Source organism: Trichosurus vulpecula, chromosome 6 (genome assembly GCF_011100635.1).
Source record: "Trichosurus vulpecula isolate mTriVul1 chromosome 6, mTriVul1.pri, whole genome shotgun sequence".
NCBI classification, from domain to species: Eukaryota; Metazoa; Chordata; class Mammalia; order Diprotodontia; family Phalangeridae; genus Trichosurus; species Trichosurus vulpecula.
The window spans coordinates 281,227,282-281,248,833 of record NC_050578.1 but is presented as its reverse complement, the minus strand read 5'-3'; the positions used below and the strand labels follow the sequence as shown (position 1 = coordinate 281,248,833).

The window sequence follows — 21,552 nt, the reverse complement described above, 5'->3', positions numbered from 1 at the left end:
GTGTCTAATGGTAGCCATGGGAGCAGGGGAATGAGGGAGGGAAGAAGAAAAGGGAAAAAAGAAACTTACATGATAACTTTGTTGTATGTTTGGAGGGAATAGCAAATCGTACATGGTAGATCTGCAGTTTCATGTGCAATCATCTTTTCATTGTGCTGTGTTATGGAAATGCTTATTTTGTTTCCTGAATTGAAAATAAAAGAAATTAAAAAACAAAAGAAAAAAGAATGGTAATTTTTCTTTGATATTGAGTTAATCCAATGATAGATTTCTTATTCTGTTAAAAGGCTTTTGTTGTAAAGAAGCATCCATTTTATATAAATGAACAGTTTTTATTTTGTAATTAGTCAAAATAGCTTTTGAGGATTTCTTTTATTTCATTTTCCACTGTTAATTCTCTATTAATTTTTGATGCAAATACTAGGAATTACATCTTTTAAAAATAATATTTTATTTTTACCCAATTGTATGTAAAAACAATTTTTGACATTCATTTAAAATTTTTTTGAGTTCCAAATTCTTCTCCCTCCTTGAGACAGTAAGCAATTTGATGTAGATTATACACATTATCATGTAAAACATATTTCCATTAGTCATATTGTGAATGAAAACTCATATTCTCCCCACCCCTGCCGAAAAAAAAAACTCTACAAGCATAAAGTAGAAAATATTATGATTTGATCTGCATTCAGACTCCATCAGTTCTATTTCTGGAGGCAGATAGCATTTTTTTTGTAATGAGTCCTTTGAAATTGTTTCTGATCATTGTATTGCTGAGAATAGCTATGTTCATCACACAATATTGCTGTTACTGTGTATATACTGCGTAGATCCTAGTTTTACTCACTTCACTTGGCATCTGTTAATGTAAATCTTTCCAGGTTTTTCTGAAAGCATCCTGCTCATCATTTCTTATAACATAGTATTATTGTATTACAATCATGTACCCCAACTTGTTCAGCTATTTCCCAGTTGATGGGCATCCCCTCAATTTTTAATTCTTTGTCACCACAGAAAGAGCTGCTATAAATATTTTTTGTATATATCGGTCCTTTCCCCTTTTTGGGGATCTCATCAGGATACAGACCGAGGAGTGCTATTACTGGATCAAAGGGTATGCACAGTTTGATTGCCTTTTGGATACAGTTCCAAATTACTTTCTGGAATGGTTGGATCAGCTCACACCACACCTAGTGCATTAGTGTCCCAATTTTTTCACATACCTTCCAACGTTTATCATTTATCTTTTTCTGTCATATTAGCCAATCTAATAGGTGTAATGTGGTACCTCAGAATTGTTTCAATCTGTGTTTCTCTAATTTATAGTGATTTAGAGCATTTTTACATGGCAATAGATAGCTTTGATTTCTTCATCAGAAAATTGCCTGTTCATATCCTTTGACCATTTATCAGTTGGGGAAATGACTTGTATTCTTATAGATTTGGCTCATTTCTCCATCCATATGAAAAATGAAGCCTTTATTAGAGACACTTGTAAACTTTTCCCTTTCTGCTTTCCTTCTAAACTTGATTGCATTGGCTTTGTTTGTGCAAAATCTTTTAATTTACTGTAAATGAAATTACTCATTTTACATCTCATAATATTCTATATCTCTTGCTTGGTCATAAATTCTTCTCTTGTCTATAAATCTGACAGATAGGTTATTCCTTGCTCTCCTAATTTGCTTATGATATCACCTTTTATGTCTAAATCATGTACATATTCTGACTTTATCTTGGTATGCTGTGTGAGATGTTGGTCTATGCCTAGTTTCTGTCATAATATTTTCTAACTTTCCCAGCAGTTTTTGTCAAATAGTGAGTTCTTACCCCAGAGGCTGGAGTCTGAGGTTATTAAACATTAGGTTACTGTAGTCATTTACTATGTATTATCTCTTTTTTCTTTTAAAGCCAGGGCAGCTAATTTAAAAATGAATATTATTTGTTACTGCTGCTGCTGTTGGTTTAAATGAATTCTGCAGCTTCTTTATCACTTCAGGTTTTGTTTCTTTGCTTTACCTGCTGTTAATTTATTCTTTGATTTTCAGAATCACCACTTTGGCTTTCATTTAAAAAACATCGTTGCATTTCTAGTTCTGTATTGTTAGGGACTTGATAGGAGAGAGTGGGTCCTTCGACCTTCTCCATCACATTCAAGCAGCCAGAAGGTATTGAATGTTAACTCTGGAAGTGCCTGAAAGCCTGTGTCCTTCCCTTCTTGGTGTCTTGGTTATGTCCTTCTCTAATACCACCACATTACCAACTGTAGGAGGAGTTGAAGGCACAGACCATAAGTACTAGTGTTTAATTGTGATATGTCAAGAAAGTGGGGGGCTAAAGATACTGCTTATACTTCCCCATGCTCCCTTGGTGGACTGCTGAATTTGTTATCATGCTAATACCATCACCAACTTCTGGAGGAGCTAAGGATGCCCTGAAACCAATCTGAGCTTAGACGAGGTGAAAATAGGACCTGAAGCTGAGTCTTGAAAAGTTAGCGAGATCATTGTTGCTCTAAATCTTCATATGGAAGTTGGGTGACCCCACTTTGGGGATGCTGCAAAGGGGAATCTTGTTCAGGGATGGGCTTTACTAGATACCTCCCACATCTTTTCCAAACTTAAGATTGGGGGAGTCTCTGTGTATCACCCCAAGACTGGAACTTTTCTCACTATATGGGGCATGTTCACCCTTTTTAATTTGTCCTCAGTGTCTGAGCATTTAAGAAATTGCATTTCCTTTAATTCTAGGATTTTGGTGTAACCTGAGTCCCAAGGCCCGAAGTATGCATTTCTCTCCTTATGGTGGAGATCAATGCCTTGCACTTGCATGGAGAGAGAGGAGGGGTTAACTCTTTTCAGGCTCTTGAGTCTTCTTCAAGTCTTTGAACAAGTATCATATCTCTTCTGGGTCTGCAGTTGCTTCTCGTGGTTCTGGCTTTCACCTTGTAAAAAAGGTTGGAAGATGCCATCCCACTCTGTGTCGTTGAAAGAAAAGACTCTAGGAAGAAGCTGCCATCAGAGACGTTAACAGTCTCCATCATAAAACTATTCCCAGATTGCTACATTAGATATTTCAGGGAACTTCTCCTTGGATGAGATCTTTGTTAAGTGGAGTTACCTCATTTCCAATGGGAGAGTGCCTTCTCTCTGTATTTGGTACATAGTTTCCTATGTATACTTTCTTTTATTTCTGTTTGGCTATGTACATGGATAAATCTTTCTTTTTTTAAAAATATTTTGGCTACCTACTATGTGTGATCACTGTGGAACTGAAATCTGGCAGGAGAGGGGTCAAGCCTTGGACATAAAGCTTGGGTCCCTTCCTTCTCTGTAAAGAAACTGATCAGAAATGAGCTTGAGCCAAAAACCACATTTCCTAGATTAATAATATAAAAGGGAATAGATGTTATAATTCTAGCCTAGTACCTTTTCTTTCTGAGGAGAGCAGAGTGGCCAAGCTTATGGCCCCAAATTCCTGCTTCCCTTCCTGGTAGGAAATAAAGTGTCTGTTAGAGAAGGGTGCCAGGAGAAGGGTTACACAGGCCTGTAAGAGATCTAGGAGATTATCCAGTCCAATCCCTTCATTAACAGGCAGGTCATTATTGTATTAGTGAGACTAGCAGAGCTTTGACCCTTTCTTGAGAATTTACAAAGTGTGCTCTCTCTCCAGTGAAAATTTGGAATCCTGTCAAACAGTCCACTTATTCACCAAGTGAATGTGGTTTGAGCAGCTACTGTGCATGCAGCCTTGTGATGGCTCCTAACTGCTGCTGAATTTCTTAGGCAAAGTTTGATGGGAATGTTCATGGTACACATTCCTTATTTGTACAAAGTATAATCCCATCCTCTATGTGGTGTATGTGTGTGTGTGTGTGTGTGTGTGTGTGTGTGTGTGTGTGTGTGAGAGAGAGAGAGAGAGAGAGAGAGAGAGAGAGTTGAGAGGGATGGAGGAAGAGAGAGAGACCTTGAGGTCCATTAGATTAGAAGAACTGGGCAATTCTTACCTCCAGGGTGAAGATTCTAACCTAGTATGAACTGGATCATCACACCCACAGTATCAGGAGCATCGTGGGCTCTAAAACACTGTAGTGATTAATAATGATGCCTCCACAATACAAACAGAATCCTTAATGATAATCCTAAACATAGAAAGCATGTAATTCTTCACAGAAACGTTACAGTAGATTCTACTTGTCATGTGTCCTAAGCCCAGAGGGCTCTATTTGGAAGGAGGGTGTGAACTTCTCATGTCCTTGGAGAAGAAGTGAGAGAGAAAAAAGAGAAAGCCTGCAAAGCCAGGTGTCTCTACTCCCTATTGGTCCATAGGCAGGAAAGAAAAAAATGTCTCCAGCTCCCTTTCTGTCAGGCTGGAGTAATAGGGGCAGAAACAGGCAGGAGACGTGGCCAAGGTGCAGACTAGCAGGCTGCTTGCAGCTTCAAGGTAAACGAAATCACAAATTCTGCCATAGGTCCCCTCTAAGCTCCGTGTCCCAAGAGAAGGCCATGCTTTCATTGTTTTCCTGGAAGTTGGGGAGGGGGAAGAAGAAGAATTTAATAAAGACCTACTATGTGCCAGGCATTATGCTAATTATTATACAGATATCATCCTCATTTGAGTCTTTGCCAGCACAAGTCTGGGAGTCTGGCCCTAATTAAGGAACAAGATTTCTGTCTCTGAACAGCACTGATCAAAGAGGGTCTTGAACTGTGTCTGGGATTCTGTGATTAAAATATCCCCTTAATCAGTGGCCTCCTGTAACATGTGTGGTGAAGGGAATCCATTTTCCAGTGACCAGGAAGTGTGAAGTATTGGCAGCTAGCCGGATGGTGCAGTGTTGGGCTTGGAGTCAGGAAGACCTCTGAACTCATGTCAAACATTTAATAGCTGTGTGACCCTGTGCAAGTCACTTGAACTCTATTGTCTTCAATTGTAAAGTGGGAATAAGAGCAGCACTTCCTTTGCCAAGTTGTTGTGAAGACCAAATGAGAAAGCCCGTGTGAGGTCCTTCGCACGGCACCTGGCGCATTATTAGGCATCAGATAAGTATTTACTGTTTTCTCTGCCTCCTAAATTTGGGGAAGTATCTCATAACCTGCAGGTTTCTTCTGTTGGGGGCTTGATAATATCTAGCAATGTGTCAATCACCTTGCCAACTCTGGGAGGAGCTGAGGGCACAGCCAATCGGTATTAGTGATTAAGGTGGCATGGCCTAGGAAAGTTGGGTGCCAGGGACACCCCATGACACTCTCTGCCTTGGCGACTGGTTGATGCTCATGGTCACCATGCCCATCACATGAGCAATGACAAGAATTGCTGAGGATGCCCTGTCACCATTCTGTCCCTGGACCAGGCGAAATACGGGACCTGAAACCACCGAGGATGGAGTGAGATCATTGTCACTGGGGGAGACTTTCTTTTATTAATTAATTATACATATATTTTAGTTTACAACACTCCATTCCACAAACTTTTGAGTTCCAAATTTCATCCCCTTCCTTCTCCTCCCCCTTCCCCCCTGAGATGGCATGTAATCTGATATAAGTTCTACACACACCTTCACATTAAACTCCAATAATCAAATTGTAAAGAAAAATTATAACCAATGAAATGAACCATGAGAAAGATGTAACAAAAACAAGAGTAAAACACAGTTAAAAAAGAGAGCCAATCGTCTGCTTCAATCTGCATTCAGATTCCGTAATTCTTCCTCTGGATATAGATAGCCTTTTCCATTGTGAGTCTTTTGGAGCTGTCTTAGAACCTTGCATTGTTGGGAAGAGCCAAGTCTATCAAAGTTAGTCATCACAGAAGCAATGTGTCTGTGGTTGTGTACAATGTTCTCCTGCCTGGTTCTGCTCCCTTCACTCATCATCAGATCATATAAGACTCTCACTGGAGGATTCTTTGAGGCTAGCTATCTCTCACGGTTGGGATATTCTGGAGGAGATTGTGGTTTAGTGTAAGTGTGTGTGTGCGTGCGTGTGTATGTATGTGTGTGTGGTGTGATATGCATGTGTGAGATGCTGTGTCCCCTTCTATTGCTTTGGGCTCACTAGGATAAGCCCTGTCATACAACAAACACCCCAACTATACCTTCTGCAGTACCTCATCAGGGACCTGGGTCATGCAAAGTGAAAGAGAGATTGGAAAAGAGAGAGACACAGAGACAGAGAAATACAGAGATTCAGAGATTGAGACCTGGAGAAACACTAAAAATGAGAGTATGCTGAGCCCCCGCCTTCTCTTTTAGAAGCAGAGAAGTATTTAACTCAACTCCTATGATAGGAATGGGGGGTGGGGAGGAGAGAGGGGAGCACTGACAAGGAATGGAGGGTAAAGGGGGGCAAGGTTGAGCTGCAGTCTCCTCTGTTCAGGGAAGGGGGAGGGGGAAAAGATCTGAGGGAACCTTGTGGATCAAACCTGAGAGAAAAGGGTAGGCTGGGAGGGAGGCATAGCCCATGGTGTCTTGGTATAGAGTCTTACTCTATACCTTCATTTACAGAGACTGACAAGGAGTGGTCAGGGAAACACTGTGACTTAGATGGTGGCTTTCCTCTACTCTCCAAAACAGGAACAGTGGCCATCTAATGAAGTGGGCCTCTTCTGGGCTGGTGACACATGAGGCCCTGGACCTCCCTCCCCAAGTACCGTAAATCCTGAAGCCTTCAGCAAGTGAGGGGGTTCCAGAGAGCACAGAGCATTGATCCTGGAGTCAGGAAGATTTGAGTTCAAATCAAGTCTCAGTTGCTTACTAGCATTGAGATCCTAGGTAAGTCATTGAACCTCTGCCTGCCTCAGTTTCCTCAGGTATAAAGTGGGAACCATGAAAGCACCTACCTCCCAGGGATATCCTGAGCATTAAATGAGATGTTTGTAAAGTGCTTACTACAGTGCCTGGCATATTGTTTTTCAGTCATGTTCTGCTCTCCACGATGCCATTTGTTGTTTTCTTGGAAAAGATACTGGAGTGGTTTGCTATCTCCTTTTCCAGCTCATTTTACATATGGAAATGGAGGTAAACAGGTTCAAGTGACTTGGCCAGGGTCATGCAGCTAGTAAATGTCAGGCCAGATTCCAACTGATGCCATTCTGATTCCTGGGCCTGCAGTCTAACCATTGGGCAACCTAGGGGCTTGGCATAGAGGAGACAACCATTAGGTGCTTGTTCATTACTTAGAGTTTAAGCCCTAAGCATTAACTTAAAGGATGGGAGGAATCCTGGCTTCCCCCACAGGGAGGTGGGAGCGGGTACAGCTGGACCTGGAGCAGGGGGGCTCATTTCATGAGTTCCCTTGTGTAAGCATCTTGTTCTTAGCCTCAGAATGACATCTTTGAGGTGTTGGTATGGGGGGGTGTCCGTTGCCCCACCTCCCAACTTCTGCTTATCCGGAGGACCACCCTGAGGGGCTCTCTCCCTCTTCTATGTCTTTGGCTGCCCAGGAAGAAGTAAATGAAAGGATTTGTGAGCTCTTCACACAGACTAGGAGCCAAGGAGGTATGAAAACTATGTCGAAGCGCTACGAAATTCCGGATCCTCATGGGCAATCTACAGAGCAGGAATACGAGGACCGTGAGCAGGGCCAGGAGGTAGAGGGTGGGGCGCTGCCACCGCTGGAAGCTGCACTGCACTCTCTGCAGCAGAGTCGGGCTGGATACACACAGCGCGCAGTTGAGGACCAAGAACCACACGAAATCGACAGTGGAGAAGAGGCTACAGAAGTGGTGACTGTGTACAAAAACACGAAGGACAATATCTGCTATCCCAAGCAGGCAGGACAAAGCCAAGAGAACCGCACACACCGCGGCAGACATGTCTTGGGCTGCTGAGGAGAGTACCAGAGTACCGGAAGAGCGCGGATGGACAGCTCTCGGTGCTGATTGCAGGCGGGAGGCTCAGACCGGGGTGTAGAACACGTATTGGAGAAAGGTCCCTACTATGAATATTAAAAAAGAATAAAAATATCCAACAAACGTATTTATGGAGATCAGAAAGTAGTAACAAGGAGGAGGGCGTCAGCCCCGGCCAGGTTGAGGATGTCGACAGAGAAAGGGCTCCTCTAGATGCGGAAGCTTAGGGGCCACAGGACGATGTTGTTCCCCGCCAGCCCAACCAGTGCAATGAGCAGAGAGAAGATCCACATCCCGTCGCTTAATTCTCAAGGAGCCTCAGCCGTAGGAACTAAACTCCCATTTGCACTTCTCTCTGTTGCGTTGTTGTGAACATATTCCCACTGCTCAGGTGTGGGGGACACAGCCATGGTGGTTGGTCCCAGCCCTGGGAAGCCCTTCTCTTATCAGATGCCCTGGGAACATGAAAACATAGAAGAGCATCAGGGACTTTTCTAGAGATTTACTCCCTCCCCCTTCTCAGGAGTTAGAGCCTCCTCTTCTCCACCCCCTCTCAGGGCAACTAGGTGACACCATAGTGCACAGAGCTAGTTCAAATCTAGCACCGGACAATTATTAGCTGTGTGATCCTGGACAAGTTACTGAAGATCTGTTTGCCTCAGGTTTCTCAACTGTAAAATGAGGCCAGTAATAGCACCTGTCTCACAGGGTTCTTCAGAGGATCAAATGAGGTATTATTTCTAAAGTGTTTAACATCCTGCCTAGTACACAGTAGGTGCTTAATAAATTCTTGTTCCATTCTCCTCTCTTACTCTTTCATCTGTCATGTGATAGTGGGGCATAGAGATGATCCTCCTGGAGATGTCAGAGGATACACTTGCTTCTCCTTTCTTCTCTACTTTCCCCCCTTCTTTTTCCTCTCTCTGCTCTTTCTTTAGACTGTAGAAGAGAATAGGGGGCTTGGCTCCTTCTACAACCCATGTGGACAGACTAAAGGGTGGGCTGAACCACTTAATTCAATGCAACATACATGCATTTATTCATTTGTTTATGTACACATGGATTTACTTGTTAATTTACTTATTTATTCATTCATAAGTTCATTCATCCACTTACTATATTTTAAAACTATCAACGTTTTCTTTTAAATCATTTTTATTGTTCAGCATATTGTCCCTTGAGCAGAATCAATGTTTTTTAATCAAACAATAAAAAAGGAGAAAAAAATACTTCACCACAAAAAACCACCATATGAACTAAATCCAATAGTATAATACACAGTGATCCACACCCGTAGTGACCCACCTCTGGAAAGGAGGGAAGCAAATGCAATCACCTCTTTTTTTTCTGTGCCAAACTGCAACAAACATTTGTTAGATGCTTATCCTTCTGAGATCCTGGGCCCAGAATAATTTTCACCACTGGACTTGGTGCTGGGAATACAAAGACAATGAAACTGTCCCTTCCCTGAAGCAGCTGATACTGTACTGAGAGTGGGCAGAGGGGAGAAGGATGCACCAGCTGGTCCTTACCTCCTGTTACACCAGGAATTGACCAGTACAGAGCATGACCAACTGCAGGTGTTAGGGCTGTTGATTGCTATGGCTTCAGCTCCTCTTTATTGACAAATGATGTACTTTAAAAACAAACATCTGTGAAGCAGTGGATCTGTTTATTCAGATGGTGAATAGGAGAAAAATCCTGGCATTATGGGGTCTACTCACACTGAGCCAGAGGCTAGGCCAGGGGAGTATGGCCAAGAACTTTGGCATCCTTCAGTTGTAGAGACTACTGAGGCACTCTAGACAAAACTCCGCCCCCCCCCCCGCCCCCTGCTGAAGGCCATGTTAAAAAGCATCTGAGGGTTGGAGAGGGCTCCTGCCTCCAAGGGATAAAAATCAGAATCCAGCAGCAGAAACTCCTGTGACATCCACCCCCTCCCCACACTGGCCAGCTTTCTGGCTGTGCGCATCAAGGGGATCAATGTAAATGGACAAGGAAAGGACTAAAGTCACAGAGGAATCTTAAGCAGATCCAGGGATGACAAAGAGTTACAAGGAAAGGTCCCAGACTGAGATCTTCCCTTTTCCCTCTCCAGGTTCCTGGTGACTCCTGTGTCTTGTCCTGCAGTCGAGGCCTGTACCTGTCCTTCTCAGGAATCTTGTGTCCAGACGCTGGGAGCTGTATTATGAAGGCAGAATTTATGGTTTCAAAGAGAATCATATATATGTCTGAAAGGTTCGGAACTGCAGGATATAAGGAATTCTCTAGGGAGAAGGCAGAAGAATTAAAGCATGTATTTAAGCTCCAAAGTAACAGACCCATGAACCAGCATCCCCATTTTGATATTTTGATCAAAAGCTTCCAGGCCCAATAAGTCCACCTCACAAGAGTAACCAGGAGGCCACAGAGAAGCATGATGGCATAAAGCAAAATCATATACATGCTTCCCCTCTATGGTAAGAAGATTACCCACTGGCCTCAAGTCCTTGCTCAGCACTGCTTGGTCCACACGTGGGTCAGCTCTGCTACTGGCAGCTCCTGCTTCAGCTTCGGCTGTAGCTATCTCTGGCTCCAACGGAAAAGGATCTTCAAGCCGTCTTCTCTGCTCTTATAGTTTTTGACATCATCATGCATTGCCTGAATGACCAGAGCCCAGGCTCTGGTGATTGGTTCTTGAGTTGGCCCCTCCCCTTAGGACACTGGGAGGTTCACATCCACATAGGTTAGGTTAACACCCAACAGGGCATGGCTCTGGAGTTAACACCTCCCCTTAGCCAGCCCCATGAATCATCACAAACAAGTGGACTTAAACCCATGTGGTCTAAAAGCCTCGGCTGTCCCAGACATATAAACTAGGCCCTCCCTGGAGTTAGCCCTACCTTGGGCCCCACCTTAGTTGCCAATCCACACCCACTAAGGTTTTACACCTCATAAGACTCTGGGCCTGGGGCCAAACACCTAGTAAGGCTTAATGAGATAAACTGAGTTACTCAAAGAAAACAAAGGCCATTTTGCTTACCTACACAGGAGCTGGAAGGTGGCCTTGAAGCAGGATCCAGGGCAGCTCTTTTCTTGCCCTTATATTTCCCTCCCTCCTCTCATAGGCCTAGCAGCAAAGATTTTCTATTGGCTTTCAGGCACCAAGGGTGGGGATTTCCCAGACATTAGCCTCAGGAGATGAACTCCCCAAAGGCTTCAACTCCCATAAACTCCATAAGTGGTGTCTCTCTGATACAGACTTCAATTCTAGTTTCAACAATCCAGCTAGCAGCTGCTGTGGGGGTGTAAAACCAACAACAACCAGCTCACACAATGCTGCAAGCCCAGGTCCTTGTGATTTGCTTTACTAAGGAAAGCAGCATTAAGGGGTTAACAATCTTACTTTAATCCAGCATACAAATACCATTCACCTAGTTCAGGGGTAAAAACCAGCACCCTGAATTACAGACCAAATACAATTCATAGTTATCAACATCTGAGTGTTCAGCAGGGGGGTTCATTACAATGGCTGGCCCAGAGTCACATGCCATTCCTGCTGTGGCTCAGAGCTCTGAGATAGAATGCCAGCCTCTGCCCTTATATATCCTGTTCAGGGCCCTGAGAGCCCTGACCTCACCCAGGCTGGGCGTGGAAAAGTTCCCCACCCCCAGTATCACATCAGATACAAATCAATGACTCCCAATTGTCTCAGTGCTGAGAAATACAAAAACATCCCACTTTATCTGCTCCATTCAAACAAAGGCCAGAATCATTAAAGGTCAATAGCAAAAAGTCCCACTTTAATTACTATTACAATTCTCCTCAAATACCTGCCTCTGCACAAAGGTATCAGATTAATTCCTTTTGGACTGGTGTGGCCCATTACCCCCAATCCACTGGTCTTTCCCATCATCCTTGGTACTTATCAGTCCAGCAACTAAGGAAGAAATATCCCCTGTGGGGCACCAAGTTCTTTAGTTCCCTTTCCAGCACTCACAGAACCTTTCTAAGAGCAAAGTTGTGTTTTCTCCTGTTGTCTCAGCCTTCCGTGGAGAATCTAGAAGTGCCTCAGATATCCCTAGAATCCCCTTAGGCATAGGGGTGAGGCTTGGATTAGCAGAAGCTTTGTATTTTAAAGTTCTTAGGGGAAACAAGTATATATACACACAATAAATGCATATATCTATTGATTCACAAAAGATACAATACAGTATGCCTATATAGAAAAACACATAGGAATATGCACCCATACAAAAACAATATATTCATATACACTTAACATACACTCTTAACATACTACATACAGACACAAACACAAACAGACACACAGACACAAAGATACACACACATTTCTACTTATACCAGGCACTCTTGACCTGAGATTCATGAATAGATTCAGGGTTCCGTGAACTTGGATGGGGAGAAAAATATATTTATATTCACTAATCTCTACTTGAGCTTCTGTATTTCCTTCAAAGATTAAAAATGTTATGAAAAGGATGAGTTCGTAGGAATCAGTAGGCTACAGATAATATTTATAATAAAACGATACAATGCATATTAATATATATCATGTACAATATATATCATGTACATAAAAACACATCGATGTTATTCATTCATGTGCACATGTGTCTACATGTATAAACATTACTGAATGTATGTATCCAGGTATGTATGTACTCACCTTTATCACCACCTCTCTTTCAAGCAAGTTGAGTTAATGATACTTGGTCAGTCATAACCAACAGCAGACACTGCCCCTTGTCCTATCCCCCTCTTTAGGGCCTCTGCCTACTCATTATCTTGTCCTAATCTTTCCTCCCTCTACAACACCATCTTTAGGGAAGGGCCCCCAGTGGCATAGAGATGGGGTAACAAAGCCTGCCATTGGATCTGTCCCCCCAGTCATGTGGAATCCATCACACTGTCTTCCTTAGAAACCTGCTTGCATGGTGCATCATGATATAATGGATAGGGTGGTGCCCTTGATCCCAGAAGAGATGTGGGTTCCAGTCCTGCCCCAGCACTGCATGTACAGCATGGGTGAGGAGGATGAACCATACAAACTCCATGATGAAGTAGTCACTACACAAATGGGGGTATACACATAAAAACAAATGACAAAGTCTGCTACCATGGGCAGGCTGGTCAGAGCCCAGAGGATGGCGCACACAGCTGCAGACGTGTGCATGGTGCAGTGACATCTGTACCAGAGGGGAAAGAGCGCAGATGGACAGTGCTTGGTGCTGATCACAGCCAGGAAGCTCAGACCCACTGTGTAGAATGTGTGTGTCACATAGATCAATGCTTTGTATGAGAAAGAATAATACAAATAGCTAACAGATTCAGCTAGGGAGATCAGAAAGGAGCAATGAAGGAAGAGGGTGCCAGCTCCACCAGCTTGAAGATGTAGACCAGAGATTCCCAAACTTACTTGACCTACACCTCCATCTTGAAAAAAAAATTACTTGGTGTCTTCCTGTAAATTTACTTACGATAACCCTTTAATGTTATTTTTGGAAATACGCATCATTTAAAAAATAAATATTTTAAATGATGCATCTTAAATTTAATAATTTATTGTAAATGACTGGTTTTTCTTGCATGAAAATTTACATGACATAATATTGTGTTATATAACAGTTTACAGTATCATATTGTAAACAAGTCATTACACATACATATTGCCACACATACATGCTGGACTTCCAGGCAAAGCACAACATGTTGGCCTGCCAACACTTGCCTGTTAAGACCTGTTGGTCAACTTGACCAATGATGGATTAGAACTTGCATTTTCTGTGTTTTTTTTTTGGCAAACAATGTAAACCCTACTACTATAAGTCTGTTACACAACAGATGAAACATGTAGGAACGGTTTTTCAAAATTTTCTTCTCTTCTTTCCTTATGCTTCCATGCTCCCAAGACCCTTTTATTTTTATTCAATGCCCCCCAGTTGTATCTGAGGCTACTACTACCTGCTATTGTTCCAGCACACCCAGGGAGCAGTATTGCCCACTTTGGAAACCCCTGGGAGAAAGGATTCCTCTGGATACACAAGCTCAGGAGCTACAGGATGATGCTGTTCCCCACCAGCCCAACCAGACAATGAGCAAAGAGAAGATCCCCATCCAGTCACTTAAGTCAAATTCTCAAGGTGCCTCAGCTCCAGGAACTAAACTTCCATTTGTGCATCTCTCTCTTGTGTTGTTGTGAACATATTCTGACTACCCAGGTGTGGGGACACAGCCATGGTGGTTGGTCCCAGCACTAAGAAGCCCTGTTCCTCTCAAAACCCTGGGAACACAAAGAGAAGGAAGCCCTTCAGGTTTTTTTTTCCCAGAGATTTACTCCCATCTCTACTTTCAAGAGTTACAGCCTCATCTTCCTCACTGCCTCTCTCTGGGGGCAGCTAGGGGGCACCACAGTGCATAGAGGTATGGGCCTAGAGAAAGAAATGAGTTAAAATCTAGTCCCAGACACTTACTAGGAAAAGAAATGATTATTTCACTCCTATTAATAACCAAGTATTCAATTATGATTAAGGCTTCCCCTTCCTATTTCCTCATTCAGAAAGCCATCCCCTGTAGGTTATTCAGTCAGCCTCTGAAGGACGTTGCTGATGGATGGGATCACCCAAATACTCATGGTGCAGTGCTTTTCAATCATGCTCAACTAGAAGATCTTACAAAGAGCACCTCATGCAGCTGTTATTCCTACCGCACCCTGTCCATTGTTCATTGACTGGGTAGAGATGGCTGCCTTTGTCCAGATACCTGGAGGCAACTGAACCTCATCATACCCTCTGTCTCCAACACCTCATTGATTTTTTAATCCATCAGAGTTGATTTCCACCCTCTGGCACATCCCCTTTTCCAAAGACTTTTAGAAATGTTCTCCAGGGAGAGTTTTTGGCTTCCAGGAGGGTCATTGACCTCCAACTATTAATTATTTACTAGCCATATGTAATAAATTAGTTATATTGAGAAGTTGTTGATAAAATAAATTTAGAAATATAGAATATAATTAGAAATCATGTCTCTTGGACTTTTCATTAGTCACATTAGCGGTGTGACCCTAGACAAGTCACTTAACATCCGTCACCCTCAGATTCCTGAACTGTAAAATGAGGCCAGCGTTAACCCCAGGCTCACAGGGTTCTTCAGAGGATCAAATGAGATAACACTTGTAAAGTATTTAACACTGTGCCTGGAACATAGTAGGCCCTTAAAATTTCTTACTTTCCCCTTGTCTCTTGTTATGATGTGACAGTGAGGAACTGAAATGAGTCTTCTGGAGAAGATTGGGGGTACACTTGTCTGTCCTCTCTTCTCTGACCACACTCCAACTCACCCTCCATTTTCCTCTTTCTTCTGCTCTTTCTTTAGACTGTAGGAGAGTATAGGGCGTTTGGCTTCCTTTTATAACCTATGTGGACAGACCTAAGGGAGGGGTGAGCCAGTTAAGTCAATGCAACCAAGATTTCTTTATTCCTTTAATGTATCTATGTACGTTTATTTGTTTACTCATTTATTAATTCATAAATTTGTTCCTCCATTTATTTATTTATATTTAAAAATTTCTATCAACAACTTCTTAGTTTACATAATTTTTATTGTTCAACATACTGTCCCCCAAGCAGTCATTTTTTAAATCAAAGAATAAAAAAGAAGAGAAAGATATTTTAGCACAACTAACCATCATATGAGCTAAGTCCAACAGCATATTAAACAGTGTTTCACCTCCATCATCATCGACCTCTGGAAAGGAAGGAAGGAAATGCTATAACCTCTTTATTGTTTTTCTCTGCCGAACGGCAATAAACATTTTTCAATATTGTTATGAGATCCTGGGTCCAGAATAATTCACACCACTGGGCTTGGTGCTGGGAATAGAAGACCATGTCCCTGCCCCGAAGCAGCTGATACTGTACTGAGAGTGGGCAGAGGGGAGGAGGATGCAGCCGCAGGTCCCCACCTCCTGCCAGACCAGGTAATTGACCAGCACAGAACATGACCCACTGCAGGGGTCTGGGTTGTTGACTGCTATGGCTTCAGCTCCTTTTTATTGACCAATGATGTGCTTTAGGGACAAATGTGAAAGAATGAGGCTGTTTATCGAGATTGAGAATGGGAGAAAAATCAAGGCATCATTGGGTCCAGACAGGCTGAGCCAGAGACTGGGACTGGGGGAATGCGAACAAGAACATTGGTGCCCTTGGGCTGTAGGGGCTTCTGAAGCACTCCAAGCAAAACTCTCCCTCCCTGCTGGGGCCACATTAAAAAGCATGTGGAAGGGGAGGGCTGATCCTGTCTCCAAGGGGAAAATGTCAGAAGGCAGCAGCAGAACCTTCTGTGACTCCCCCTCCCTACACTGACCAGTTTTCCAGCTGTGCACACTGAGGGTGTCAATGCGAATGGACAAGGAAAGGATTAAACTCAGGGAGGAATCCTCAGCATATCCAGGGAAGACAAAGGATTACAAGGAAAGGTCCCAGATTGAGAACTTCCCTTTTCCTCTCCAGGTTGCTGGTGATTCCTGTGTCTGGTCCTGTAGCTGATGCCTATACCTGTCCTTCTTGGGAGTGTCCTGGCCAGACACTGGGAGACAGAGGGTGGGCTTGAAGTGGGATCCAGAGTAGCTCCTTATGTTTCTTACCCTTATATTTTCCTCCCTCCTTTCCCCCTCACATAGGCCCAGCAGCAGAGACTTTCTATTGGCTTTCAGGCACCAAGGGTGGGGATTTTCCAAACATTGACCTCAGGAGATGAACTCCCCAAAGCCTTCAAGACCCGATAAACTCCATAAATGGTGTCTCTCTGGGAAAGCCTTCAACTCTCCCCAAACACTTGCCTCTGCACAAAGGCACTAGAGGAATTACTGTTGGCTTGATGTACCCATTATCCCCAAACCACTGGTCCTTCCCATCATCCTTGGCTACTTATCCATCATAGTTTAAGGAATAAACATCCCCTGGTTCATTAGCCTCATTTCTATCTCTCACAGAACTTTTCTGAAAGTGAAGTTTTGTTTTGTCCTTTTGGCTCAGCTTTCCCTGGAGAATATAGAAGTGTCTCAGATATCCTTAGACTACAGCTGGGTATAGGGGTGAGGCTTGGACTGGCAGGAACCTTGTATTTTAAAGTATTTAAAGGGAAAAAAGTATATATGCACACATAACAAATACTTATATATGTGTTGCTTCACAAAATATACAAAACAGTATACATATATACCTAAGAACACATAGGAACATACACACATATACATACAATATAATATACATATTCATACACACTTACCATACACTCATAACACCCATCACTCCCTTCCTCCCTCCATCCCTCTCCCCCTCCCTCCGTCCATCCATCCTTCCATACATGTATCCATCCATCCATCCCTCTATCCATATATTTCTACTTAAGCCAGACACTCTTAACCTGGGACTTATGCATAGATTCAGGGGTTCTATGAACTTGGATGGGCAGAAAATAATATTTATTTTCACTAACATCTAACTGAATTTCAGTATTATTTAAAATTATTAAAAATTATTATGAAAAGGAGAAGTCCATAGGCATCAGTAGACTACTCAAAGTCTTCATAACAGAATGATACAATGTGTACTAATATGTAACATGCAATATAAATATATTAACATGATTTATGAATGTGCACACACATGTACATATGTTACTGAATGTATGTATCCATGTATGCATGTACTCATTTTTATCCTTACCTCTCTTTCTGGCATGCAGGTAAACAATGCTTGGACAGTCCTAACCAACAGCAGACACTGTCACTTGTCTTCTCCCCCACTTTAGGGCCTCTACTCCTCATTCTGTTGTCCTAATCTTTCTTCCGTCTACAACACCATTTTTAGGGCAGGGTCCCCAGTGCCAGGAGATGGGGTAACAAAGCCTGCCATTGGATCTGTCCCCCAGTCATGAGGCATCCATAACACTGTCTTCCTGAGAAACCTGCTAGCTCAGTGCATAATGATATATAATGAATAGGGTGGTATCCTTGATCCCAGAAGGACTGTGGTTTTGAGTCCTGTCCTAGCCCTCTATGTCTGTGTGATGATGGGTGAGTCACTTTCCTTATTTTAGCTTCAGTTTGCTTTGCAGTCAAATGGAGTCCCATCAATCAAGAAGCCTGTTGTAAAGCACCTACTAAGAGCCAGGAACTCTGCTAGTTGCTGGGGATAAAAAGACAACAGAGAAAGTGGTCCTAGCTCCCAAAGAGCTTACACAAGAGTCCAGAGTAGTTATGTTTAGATGTGTGTGTGTATGTGTGTGTGTGTGTGTGTGTATAGGCTTCAAATGTGTGTGACTTGTGTAAATATATAGATGTGGCTCACAGGTGGTACGGATAGATATGATCAGAGCTCAAGTCCACAGCTGAAGAGAGGAGCAGATGGGCCATCCTCAGTCTGTCTGCAAGCTAGCTGGAAGCGTGGGGAGGACAGGAAGCTTCTAAGACCTTTGAGACTTAGAAGTTTCTCCTCGAGCCTCAAAGATGGGTATTGATGAAATTAGCTTTATTGTTGGCTTCTGAGTCAGAATCGAATATGCAGGGGCAGTTAGGTGGCCCAGTGAGTAGAGCACTGGCCCTGAAGTCAGGAGGACCTGAGTTCAAATCTGGCCTCAGACACTTGGCATACTTACTAGCTGTGTGACCTTGGGCAAGTCACTTAACCCCAATTGCCCTGCCTTCCCCCTGCAAAAAAAAAACACCAAAAACAGAATCGAATATGCATCGAAAAGACTCATGGGGGGGAGGAGGAGGAGGAGGAGAAGAAAGAGGAGGAGCTGGAGAGAGAGAGAGAGAGAGAGAGAGAGAGAGAGAGAGAGAGAGAGAGAGAGAGAGAGAAGGAGAGGGAGAGGGAGAAGGAGTGGCAGAAAGAGAGAATCTAATGCTCTCTGTGGCTTTGATTGGCAGCACACAGAGCCCACTGTCCATGCTTCGAGGAATGGGTCATTTTCAACTATTTAAAGTGCTTTCCAAACCTTCTTGTTAGTTACAATTATTACTTGCTAAAAATATTTAAGAACTTTTACCAAACTGCTTTTCAGAGACACAGTGTAAATTGAGGATCATGAAAGCACCTGCCTCCCAGGGATATAGTCACTTAGTACAAAGCCTGGCGTAGAGTCGGTACTTAATAAATGCTTGTTCATCACTTAGAGTTCAAACCCTAGGCACCAACATAAGGGTTGTGCATGTGGGAAATCACCTCTTAGGGAGGTGGGAAGGTGCTGCATCTGGGTTTGGGGCAGGGGGCTCATTTCATGGACTCCATGTCCGAGCATCTTGTTCTTAGCCTCAGGATGTCTCCAGGGTGTTGCTCTGGGGGATGTCTTGTGACTCACCCCCCAACTCTTGCTCATCTGCCAGGGCCCTCTGGAGGAGCACTTGATGGGATCATGTCCAGCAAACAGGGGCATGAAGTTGTGTCAGAGAGAAAAATTTGATGAGGTCCATGATGCATGTGATCTACAGTGGAAATTCTCAGCTGAAAATCTGAGCCACTGAAATGTCATGAAATAACTAGTACTAAATGATTCTTGAATTCAGGAAAAAGAATGATGAAATAACAAGTTATTCCTGAAAAGACAATGAAAATGGTTTGAAACATGTTGGGGGTCCCTGACCAGCAAGGACCTCAATCTCAGGATGCAATGATGAGGCGGGAGTCAGAGAGAATACAACTCGGATTTATTGGGAGACATTATCCAGTTTTATAGGGTATTTCATTACATAAGCAGAAGCAGGTGTTCAAGGGGTAAGGGGATGACAGCATGGGAAGAAACAGAAATGTTGCTACATGAGTGTATTGTTGCACTTAGATTAGATATGGGTATTTATATCAGGTGGGAAGAATCTGGATTGTTGCAAACTATGGTTCCTACAAGCGTATGGGAAACACTAGGGATGTAGCAAGATAGTTTCTATATGAGTAGGGGAACAAAGGGGGTTGCTGTCCTACAGTATCTAAGGAGGCATGGGAAGGCTCAGGCATGTTGCAAGCTGGTATCAGAGCTGTATGAGCTATGTGAGGCACGGGGCAGGATGCCCTTGTAAAGTATCAAAGATGTTCCAGTAAGTAAAGTATCAAAGCATTGTTGTGTTAGGCACTGGTTCAAGAACATTAGGTAGTGGCCAGCTGGGTTCCTCCTTCTGGGCTTGTGAGTGCCTTGTGGATGGACTCTGCCTGCATGTGCAGGAAGACTACAGGGGGGCTGTGAAGGGTGGAGGCCCTCCCTCCGGGCACCTGCCATTCCAGCTCCTGCTAAGCCTGTCTGGTTTTACCCAGGAAACAGGCCAAGTACTAGGGTCCTGACAGCCTCGGGGTCGGCACCAACCCCTTACAGAAACTGACTTCCAAGAGTGGAAGAATGAGCAAGGTCTCCTCTGACCCTTTATAGAGGCACGGAGTTGGAGACCAAGGTAAAGAGTCTCAAAAACCCGAGCCTTTGTGTTTCCCTCTACCACTCTGCTGGAGAGTCAGAGGCATCAGGGCCACTCTGAAGTTCTGCCTCACCCTAAGGTCATCTCCTGCCAACATTTCCAAGGGACAAGGCTGATTAAATCAGGGAGCTCAAGAGAAAAAGCAAACTCTGTCTACACAGCAGTTCATGATGGGGCTCCTTTGCTGGCTGGGGCTGAGTGAGGGAATGAAGTCAATCATTATTGTTCCTCCTCCAACCCCACCACTAGAAGGTGACTGGGTGTCATCTTGTCTCTCACTGTACTGTCAGAGATGGCTGTGCAGCAGGCCCCTCACACATTTTGGAGCTTCATGGGCAGTCCTCCTTCAGCAGCTCTGTAGTCATAGATGGCCAATGAACCACATGGTCTGGTCCTTGATCTGTGCTGCAGAGGCATGGAGATGGAGACAGGGCTAGGCAGCAGGTTTGCCTTTGAATTTCCCCTTTGCCTGCTTTGAGTTTGTAGTTAACAGTGTGAGAGGGGCCAGGTTCCTTCAGAGAGGGAGCCCCATGAGGCTGATAAACCTTCCTTAGCCAGCTGCAGCTCTGCTTAGCTTGAGCTCCAAGGAGCATGATGCCCCACCCAGGAGAAGCTGGTCACCTGACATCTCACCAGGCTGGTTTACTTAGCTCTGGCCACTTAAGACCTACCCATCTCCCTCAGCATCCTCTCTCCTTTGATTGGAGTGCTGGAGAGTGCAGCACTAAAGTTCTCCCATGGGTTTCCTTCATACAGGTTGGATGTGGATTCTCCAGGTAACTCTGCACTTTCCTTCTGCATCTTTGCTTGGTTTGAATTCCAAGGAACATGATCCCCCGCACATAGTCCCACTGTTGACACTTCCCTGCCCCACTTTGTCTTTATTTGTACCGTAGCAATTTGCATAGTGCCATTGAGGCATACAACATGTGGGAGTATAAGCACAAGCAAAAGAGATGTAAGGTGACTGGGAAGGCGAGTTCATTTGCATTGGGTGGAAATCAGCAGAGGCCTCTCTTTTATTTTATTTTAAATAATTGGAATAGAGCCAGCATCTCCATAGCATAGTACAATAAAGAAAAGATTGTGCCTGAAACTGCAAATCTACTGTGCACAACTTGTTATTCCTTTCAAATATACAACAAAATTGTCATGTAAATTTTTTACATACTTCAAATGCATGCAGGTAGGTGGAAGGGGGCCACAGCTGGGTCTGTGGCAGAGGGCTCATTTCCTGA

General features: G+C 43.6%; 1 pseudogene; it reads right to left on the bottom strand.

Annotated features, from left to right (window-relative positions):
- Nucleotides 1–5,212: 5,212 nt before the first annotated feature.
- On the bottom strand, nt 5,213–21,115 carry LOC118855237 (annotated as a pseudogene).
- Between the last annotated feature and the right edge of the window lie 437 nt (nt 21,116–21,552).